At 45.2% G+C, this 8,950-nt stretch overlaps 1 pseudogene; it reads left to right on the top strand.

The window, feature by feature from the left end:
- The first annotated feature begins 8,498 nt into the window (after window positions 1-8,498).
- On the top strand, window positions 8,499-8,700 carry LOC130275256 (U2 spliceosomal RNA; annotated as a pseudogene).
- Window positions 8,701-8,950: the final 250 nt, after the last annotated feature.

Below are 8,950 nucleotides of genomic sequence, written 5' to 3'. Positions count from 1 at the left end.
AGGCTTCGGCTCGACAAATCTAGATCTCCTTAAAACTTATATTGCTGATTTTATCTCCTGCTAAAAATTGCTGGAAGTCGTACAGAGCTTAATGAGACGTAAGAGACAATTGAAGCCATTTTTTTCTTCTTCTCCCCTTGCAACCTCTACAAGGTTACTCTGAGACTGAAAGTAGAAAAAATGAACTTAGAATATGGTCAAGGTTAGATCGCAGTGGGCACTAGTCAACGCAAGCTCCGAGGCAAAAATTCTGCTCTTCGCAGATCAGCAAGTTGTAATTTTGCATCAGCTGGAGGCACCCTGGATGGAGAACACCGGCATAGATTCATAACAAACCACTGCTTGGTGACAATCCCCCCCCCCCCCACCAATCCCTTATGGCCAATGCATAATAAAACCTTTCTCCGAATGGCATATAAGGTACAAGAGATACAATATTACAATATTTATAATCACTATAACAAGACCTCAGTTGTTTTTTTTTGGATGCGATTGTTTGGACCTTCTATCCCCTGCTGATCTTCTTATCCACACTAAACCCAATACACAGGATTATAGTGTGAATGACCAGGAGTGCAAAGAGGGGGCCACTTACCAAATTCCATCCAGTGGCTCCTTTGATATTGCCTAACGAACGTCCTGTTCTCAATTTGGTTACCTGGGGTTTGACAGATATTTGGAACAGTGGACCCCCCACATGTGACCCCATTTTGTAAACTACACCCCTCACAGAATTTAATAAGGGGTTCAGTGAGAATTTACACCCTACTGGTGTCTGACAGATCTTTGGAACAGTGGGCTGTGCAAATGAAAAATTTTATTTTTCATTTTCACGGACCACTGTTCAAAAAATCTGTCAGACAACTGTGGGGTGTAAATGCTCACTGCACCCCTAATTAAATTCTCTGAGGGGTGTAGTTTCCAAAATGGGGTCACATGTGGGGTGGTCCACTGTTCTGGCACTATGGAGGCTTTGTAAACACAAATGGCGTTCAATTTTGGACACATTCTCTCCAAAATCCCAATGGCGCTCCTCTGCTGAGCATTGTAGTTCGCCCGCAGAGCACTTTACATCCACATATGGGGTATGTTCTTACTCAGAAGAAATAGGGGTACAAATTTTGGGGGGCTTTTTTTTTCCTATTCTCCCTTGTGAAAATGAAAAATATAGGGTAACACCAGCATTTTAGTGAATTTTATTTTTTCATTTTCACATCCAACTTTAATGAACATTTGCCAAACACCTGTGGAGTGTTAAGGCTCACTATACCCCTTGTTACATTCTGTGAGGGATGTAGTTTCCAAAATCGGGTCACATGTGGGTACTTATTGTTTTGCATTTATGTCAGAACCGCTGTAAAATCAACCACCCCTGTGCAAATCACCAATTTAGATCTCAAATATACATGGCGCGCTCTCACTTCTGAGCCTTATTGTGCACACGCAGAGCATTTTACACCCACATATGGGGTATTTCTGTACTCAGGAGAAATTGCGTTACAAATTTTGGGGGTCTTTTATTCCTTTTACCACTTGTGAAAATTAAAAGTATGGGGCAACACCAGCATATTAGTGTAAAAAATCTAATTTTTTTACACTAACATGCTGGTGTAGACCCCAACTTTACCTTTTCATACGGGGTAAAAAGAGAAAAAGCCCCCCAAAATTTGTAACACAATTTCTCCCAAGTACAGAAACACTGCATATGTGTTAAACTGTTTCCTTGAAATACAACAGGGCTCCGAAGCGAGAGAGCAACATGCACATTTGAGGCCTATTTTGGGGATTTGCATCTGCCACAAAAATACCCCAAGGCAGTGTTTCCCAAACAGGGTGTCTCCAGTTGTTGCAAAACTCCCAGCATGCCTTGACAGTCAGTGGCTGTCCGGCAATACTGGGAGTTGTTGCTTTTCAACAGCTGGAGGCTCCGTTTTGGAAACAGTGCCGTACGAGATGTTTTTTATTTTTTTTATTTTTATAGCTCGGTAAGGGTGAATGGGACTGTCTCAGACAGCCCCATTCACCCTTTTTTTTCTTGGCCATTGGGTCACTAGAGACTTCATTAACCCAGAATCGTTGCAAATCGCCAGTCTGAATTGACCGGCATTTTGCGGCGATCGCTGACATGGGGGTGGGGTCTCAGGACCCCGCCAGGGGTTTGCACAGGGTGCCTGCATAAAGGTATGCCCTGTGCCCTTAACTACCAGGACGTCAGGGCGTACCTGTACGCCCTATGTCCTTAAGGCGTTAAAAATTTAAGAAAATATCTGATTGGTTGCTATGGGCAATTGGTCAACTTTTCATTTGCACAGGTTTTGATAAATCTTCCCCCCATTGACCCTTAGCCCACAGCCAAGACAGCACAGGATTGGCTTAGGGACATTAAGTGGCCCAAACAGAGCCCTGACTTGAACACAGTCGAACATCTCTGGAGAGACCTGCAAATGGCTTCCTCCAATGATCCCCATACAACCTGAAGAAGCTTAAATGGGCACTCTCACTAAAACTAATTTTTGCTATTGCACTCCTTATGGTAAATAAAAAATATTTCTAATGTACTTTGTTTAAAAAAAAAAAAGACATTTTCTTTGTTTTATTTGTGTTTAAAAAAAGCTACCACCAGGTGTCTCCCAACTTGTCCAGAGCACATTCTCCCCCCTGCCCCCCCCCCCCCCCCAATCTCTTGCGCTTACTTTGGAATCCTTCTGGCCTGGCAGAAGTCCACAATAAGGAAATGCAGTCTGGAGTGCTGGGGGGTGCAGCCTTAGCCACTCATAGCTCATCTCACACTGAACTGCTCTATCAAGGTAGAAGACCAAAAACATTTTGGATTGATATAAATGATCATGAGAAGTACTCTTTAAGAGAATCTGCAGAGAAGAATAGCAGAAAATCCCCAAATTCAGGTGTGCAAACCATATCCCCAAGAAGGCTAGAATCTCCGCCAAAGAGGGAATCAGGGAAAACTTTAACCTTTTATATTTTAGGACAAAATTGAAACACGGCAAAATGTGAAAAAAGGGTCTGAAGACTATACAAGTACATTAAAGAAAAAAAGAAATAAAGACATCTAGAACCAGCAAGTAGATGGCGATTGGACAAATAGAACAAGCTTCAGTATCTTGCTAGAAAAATCTAATAGATACATCCCTGGGTAACGCACTCCATCCCTTTATCACATCTGCAGTCATTCTCAGGTAGATGATGTCGTTTGCACCAAGATAGGAAGATATACAATATTCATCAGTGTTGGATTTGTCTCCATTCCATCACAAAGCTGCTAACAAGCTGCGGGCCGTGTTAAAAAGCATCACAAATGTGTGATAAACATGTAGTAATGAATATTAATGACTTGACAGGAAACCAAAAGGTTTATCAAGGTTTTATTGTAAATGTGTACTTGGCTTCATACAGTACCTGACGTTGGTGCCTGGATTATACTCTGTATATCTAAAGCACCTTATATATCCTTCGTCATATCACCTTAAATGAAAATACTGTATCAGCTATACCAAAGGTGTGCAAATAACACAATGATAGAATGTTTCTTAAAGGCCTGGTCGATCTTAGAAAACTCATTTTTATAGACTTTATTAGAAATGTCTGAGTTCATTATCCCCATCTATAAGGTAGGGTGGATACAAAGAGAGACCATTGGTTTGAATAGGCACTGTGTTGGCCTCTAGACTAGGTAATGGGTATGTTGAAGGGGTACTCTGCACCTAGACATCTTATCCCCTATCCAAAGGATAAGATGTCTGATTGTGGGGGTCCCGCCGCTGGGGAACCCGTGATCTCAGCTGCAGCACCCAAAACATCCAGGGCACAGAGCAAACTTTGCTTCGTGCTGGATGACTGACGATGCGGGGCGGCGGCGCATGACGTCACAGTCACACCCCACTCGTGATGTCATGGCCATGCCTCCTCAATGCAAGTCTATGGGAGGGGGCGTGACGGCCTTCACGCCCCCTCCCGTAGACTTGCATTGAAGGGGCGTGGCCATGACATAACGAGCCTCTGGTGCTGCACCGGGCACTCTAAACGAATGCTGGGTGCAGCAGGGAGATCGCGGGGGTCCCCAGTGGCGTGACCCACGTGATCAGACATCCTATCCCCTACCCTTTGGATAGGGATAAGATGTCTAGAGGCGAAGTACCCCTTCAAAGCGTACATCTAGTGATTGCTCAGGTGTCAAGAAATATGTTTAAAGGGGTTCTCCGGTGCTTAGACATCTTATCCCCTATCCAAAGGATAGGGAATAAGATGCCTGATCGCGGGAGTCCTGCCGCTGGGGACCACCGTGATCTTGCACGCGACAGCCCGTTTATAATCAGTCCCTGGAGCTTGTTCCCTCCGGATCTGATTACCGGCAACCACAGGGCCGGCAGTGTGGGACGTCACGCCTCCGCCCCTCAATGCAAGCCTACAGGGGAGGGGGCGTAATAGCTGTCACGCCCCCTCCCATAGGCTTGCATTGAGGGGCGGAGCGTGACATCACACGGGGCAGAGGCGTGACGTCACACTCCGCTGGCCCTGTGGTCGCAGGTAATCAGACTCAGAGCGAACACGCTCCAGGGACTGATTACAAACGGGGTGCCGCGTGCAAGATCACGGGAGTCCCCAGCGGTGGGACTCCCGCGATCACGGGATAGGGGATAAGATGTCTAAGCACCAGAGAACCCCTTTAAAGGAAATCTGTCATCAGTATCACCCGCACTAACCTGTCATACAGGCTTATAGTGCGGGTGATACTGATCAAAATGATACTTACAGCATCCCAAACTATCATGCCGTTCCGCCGTAATTCCTGATGGGCGGAGCTAGGACCTGTGCTCCGGGCACTCTGATGTCATCTTCGCCACGTGGGCAGATCATCGATATTAATAATCCCCTTCCCTGCGGCACATGTGCTGCTTCCTGGTGATACTGATGACAGATTTGCTTAAAATTTACGCACCGCCTGAGCCCGAGATCTCCAGATTAGGTAGAAGTTCCATAGACTTACACGGGGCGGCAATGTGAAAATTTAAGCAACTATCCCACCACCAATGCCATGAATGAATGAATGTATGTTTTATCTGCAGGGGTGCATCCTAAAAAGCTTTACACAGGCTCTGCAGACTATACGAGTGCTTGCAGTGTAATTACAGTATCTCACATCAGTGAGTATACCCCTCATATACACCCTGTTCCAAATTATTATGCAAATTATATTTTTCTCATTTACCTAAATAATTGATGTAAATAACAGTCAGCATAATTCTCATGTTATCAACTATTAAGATTACAATTCAAATTTTATTGAACAAACCTCCTAATGATAACAGTATTTTTTTTAAACATAATAAACTTACATTGCACCGTTCAAAATGATTACGCACAGTAAGTTTCAAAACACTTTATAGGTTGTAAAGAACTGAAAATTGTAATTTGTTGAATTTGCTGCATATTTACTGAAATCAAAAGCTATTTCAATCAAACTTTTAACAACATTTTAACTTTTTAAACATTTTAACAGGTCACATTACATTTTAACATAGGACCCCTTATTTAATAGCAGCTTCACAAGTCTTGCATACATTGCATTTGTGAGTTTTTGGACAGTTTCTACTTGAATTTGTTTGCAAGATGTCAGAATAGCCTCCCAGAGATGCGTTTTGGATGTAAACTGCCTCCCACCCTCATAGATCTTTTGCTTGAGGATGCTCCAAAGGTTCTTAATAGGATTGAGGTCAGGGGAGGATGGAGGCCACACATGACTTTCTCTCCTTTTATCCCGTTAGTAGACATTGATGCAGAGGTATTCTTTGCAGTATGAGATGATGCATTGTTATACATGAAGATGATTTTATTACAGAAAGCATAGTTCTTCCTTCTGTACCAGGGAAGAAAGTGGTCAGTCAGAAACTCCACATACTTTACTCCTTCTGGGACCCCAAAGGGGCCGACCAGCTCTCTTCCCATGATTCCGGCGCAAAACATAACTCCATGCTGACGTCGCAGCCTTGTTGGAACAGGGTGGCCATCCACCAACCTTCCACTACTCCATCCATCTGGACCATCCAGGGTTGCATGGCACTCATCAGTGAACAGGACTGTTTGAAAATTAGTCCATGTATTTTTCTGCACAATGCAGCCATTTCTGATGCTGGTGAGCATTGGTAAGTGTTGGCAGAATAGAAGGTTTATGCACAGTTGCAAGACTATGGAGGACTTTACACCTTGATGTCCGTAGGACTCCAGAGGCACCAGCAGCTTCAGATATCTGTTACCTGCTATGTAATGGTATTTTAGCAGCTGCTCTCTTAATCTGATGCATGATGGATCTGGCAGAAATCTTCCTCAATGTGCCTTTATCTGCACGAACCCCCTCTGTGCTCTGAATCAGCCACAAATCTCTTAATAGTACGATGAGTTTAAGTTTTCGTGAAATAGCTAATGTTTTCATACATCGTCCAAAGCATTGAACTATTTCACTCTTGTTGAGAGATCCTTTTACTTTCCCATATTGCTTGAAAATGGTGTCTGCTTCATAATGTGGAACACCCACCTTTAGTAGCTTTTCCTTAAATTGGGCTCACCTGTGGAAATCTAATTATCACAGGTGTCCGAGATTGTTTCTGTTATGTAATCTTTGTTACTCTTAAATAGAATTTGCATAATAATTTGGAACAGGGTGTATATGTATATTTTAGTGTTGCTCGCGAATATTTGCATTGCAAATTTTATTCGCGAATATCGCATATTCGCGAATTTGCAAATATTTGCGAATATTGCGAATATGACATGTCATACAACCATAGAGGCGCAGGAGTACCAGGAGGACCGGAGGAAGACGTGCACCGGTCGGAGCCTGGTAAGTGACCGGCGGCACGTCATCTTCAGTGTTCCGGTCACCGCTCCTCCGGTCCCGGCACCCTACTGCTATGGTCCATAGGCCATAGCAGTAGATGGTGACCCCGGACTGGAGGAGCGGTGACCGGAACACTGTGGGGGGCAGTATACAGACCTACAGTCTCCAGCCGTACACTGTATATGGCTTGAAGCTGTATGTCTGTGGGGGGGGGGGAGCTGCCTACCATTGTGGGGGGACTATACTGCCAACTATTGTGGGGGAACTATACTGCCAACTATTGTTGGGGGGAACTATTACTGCCAACTATTGTGGGGGGGGGGAGCTGCCTACCATTGTGGGGGAACTATACTGCCAACTATTGTGGGGGAACTCTTCTGCCAACTATCGTGGGGAACTATACTGCCAACTATTGTGGGGGAACTATACTGCCAACTATTGTGGGGGGGAGCTGCTTACCATTGTGGGGGAACTATACTGCTAACTATTGTTGGGGGGGAGCTGCCTACCATTGTGGGGGAACTATACTGCCTACTATTGTGGGGGGAGCTGCCTACTATTGTGGGGGAACTTCCTAATATTGTTAGCTGCCAACTATTGTGGGGGAGCTGCTTACTATTGTGGGGGAGCTGCCTACTATTGTGGGGAGCTGCTGACCTAATGTGGGGGAGCAGCTGACCTAATGTGGGGGAGCTGCCTACTATTGTGGGGGAGCTGCTGACCTAATGTGGGGAAGCTGTCTACTATTGTGGGGGAACTGCTGACCTAATGTGTTGGAGCTGCCTACTATTGTGGGGGAACATGCTGCCTACCTAATGTGGGGGGAACTATACTGCCTACCTAATGGGGGGGGTGGGGGACTACAAGGTACCTGTACATCACGGTAGGAGGGGTAGTCTTATACTGAGAGTATATCCCAAACTCTATATTTTACTGTGAAAGTTGGGGGGTCGTCTTATACACCGGCATATACGGTATATGTGAGGGGAACATGTCAGGGGGCATTATATGTGGGGGCACATGACAGGGGGCATTATAAGTGAGGGGCACATGTCAGGGGGGCATTATATTGTGAGGGGCGCAGGACATGGGGTATTATATATAAGGGGGGCATTATATATGAGGGGCACATGGCAGGGGGGCATTATATGTGGGGGCAAATGACAGGTCTGTGCCCCCACATATAATAAAAACTTATTGAAACTAAAAACATTGTACCATCCTATGTATTTTCGGTTTTAAAATGTGGCTCTCAAAATAAATTTCAATCGTGGTTTTGGCAAAATTTGGCTCAGTTGAAAAAAAAGGTTGCCCACCACTGTCATAGGAGATACTGTATGTGGCAGGCCTGAAGTACCTGTGGCCTATGAGAGTCTAAGGTGGGGCAGGTAGCTGATGGCTCTCTGGATCACAACACTATTCATTGACATTGTTATTCTAAGAACGGAGAGCAGGTGGACAGTTTACACCATGTAAGTCTCTTGTGCACAGTAAGTGGGCCCAACCGTGTAAATGGGCCCAGAGCCACTGCCCCTCGTGACTGTAGCAGGTTACAGATAGGAAGTCCAGAAAACATCTGTCCCTAACCTATAACTGTTTTGTAGGATTTCAGCTCTGGAGGTTTGTGAGGTAGGAAGTAGTGATTATCGCTTCTTGGCCTTTTGGCTAAGATCAAGTGTAGTATCTGTTCTTATCAGTCTCATGCTGGTCGTCCATACAGCACCGGTGTGGGGATGGGTGCTGCATGGTAGGGGGCAGTTCTGGTTCTGAGGTATCAGCTCGACGGCTGCCGCAATGTGACCTGCTTTCCCTCCAGGTCTCTTCCATGAGGCTCAGGGGGTCTAGAGCCGCGGTACTTTTAGTGCCTCGGGGAAGTGGTGACCCTGAGGTGCCGAAACTCCACTGGAAGCACTGGCGCCATGATCTCTTCACCTTTGGCACTCACCTCTTGATTCCCGGCCTTCTGGCTAGGATCAGATAAATTTTTCATAGATCCGTCCGGATGTCTGGGCAGTGTATCCGCGCACATTCACTTATTTATTTTCTTTTTTGTCACTGTGTCACTTTTTGCGTGTTGTGTGTTCACAGAATTGTTAG

Source organism: Hyla sarda, chromosome 5 (genome assembly GCF_029499605.1).
Source record: "Hyla sarda isolate aHylSar1 chromosome 5, aHylSar1.hap1, whole genome shotgun sequence".
NCBI lineage: Eukaryota > Metazoa > Chordata > Amphibia > Anura > Hylidae > Hyla > Hyla sarda.
The sequence above is the reverse complement of the archived record's forward strand: the minus strand, read 5'-3'. Positions and strand labels throughout refer to the sequence as shown.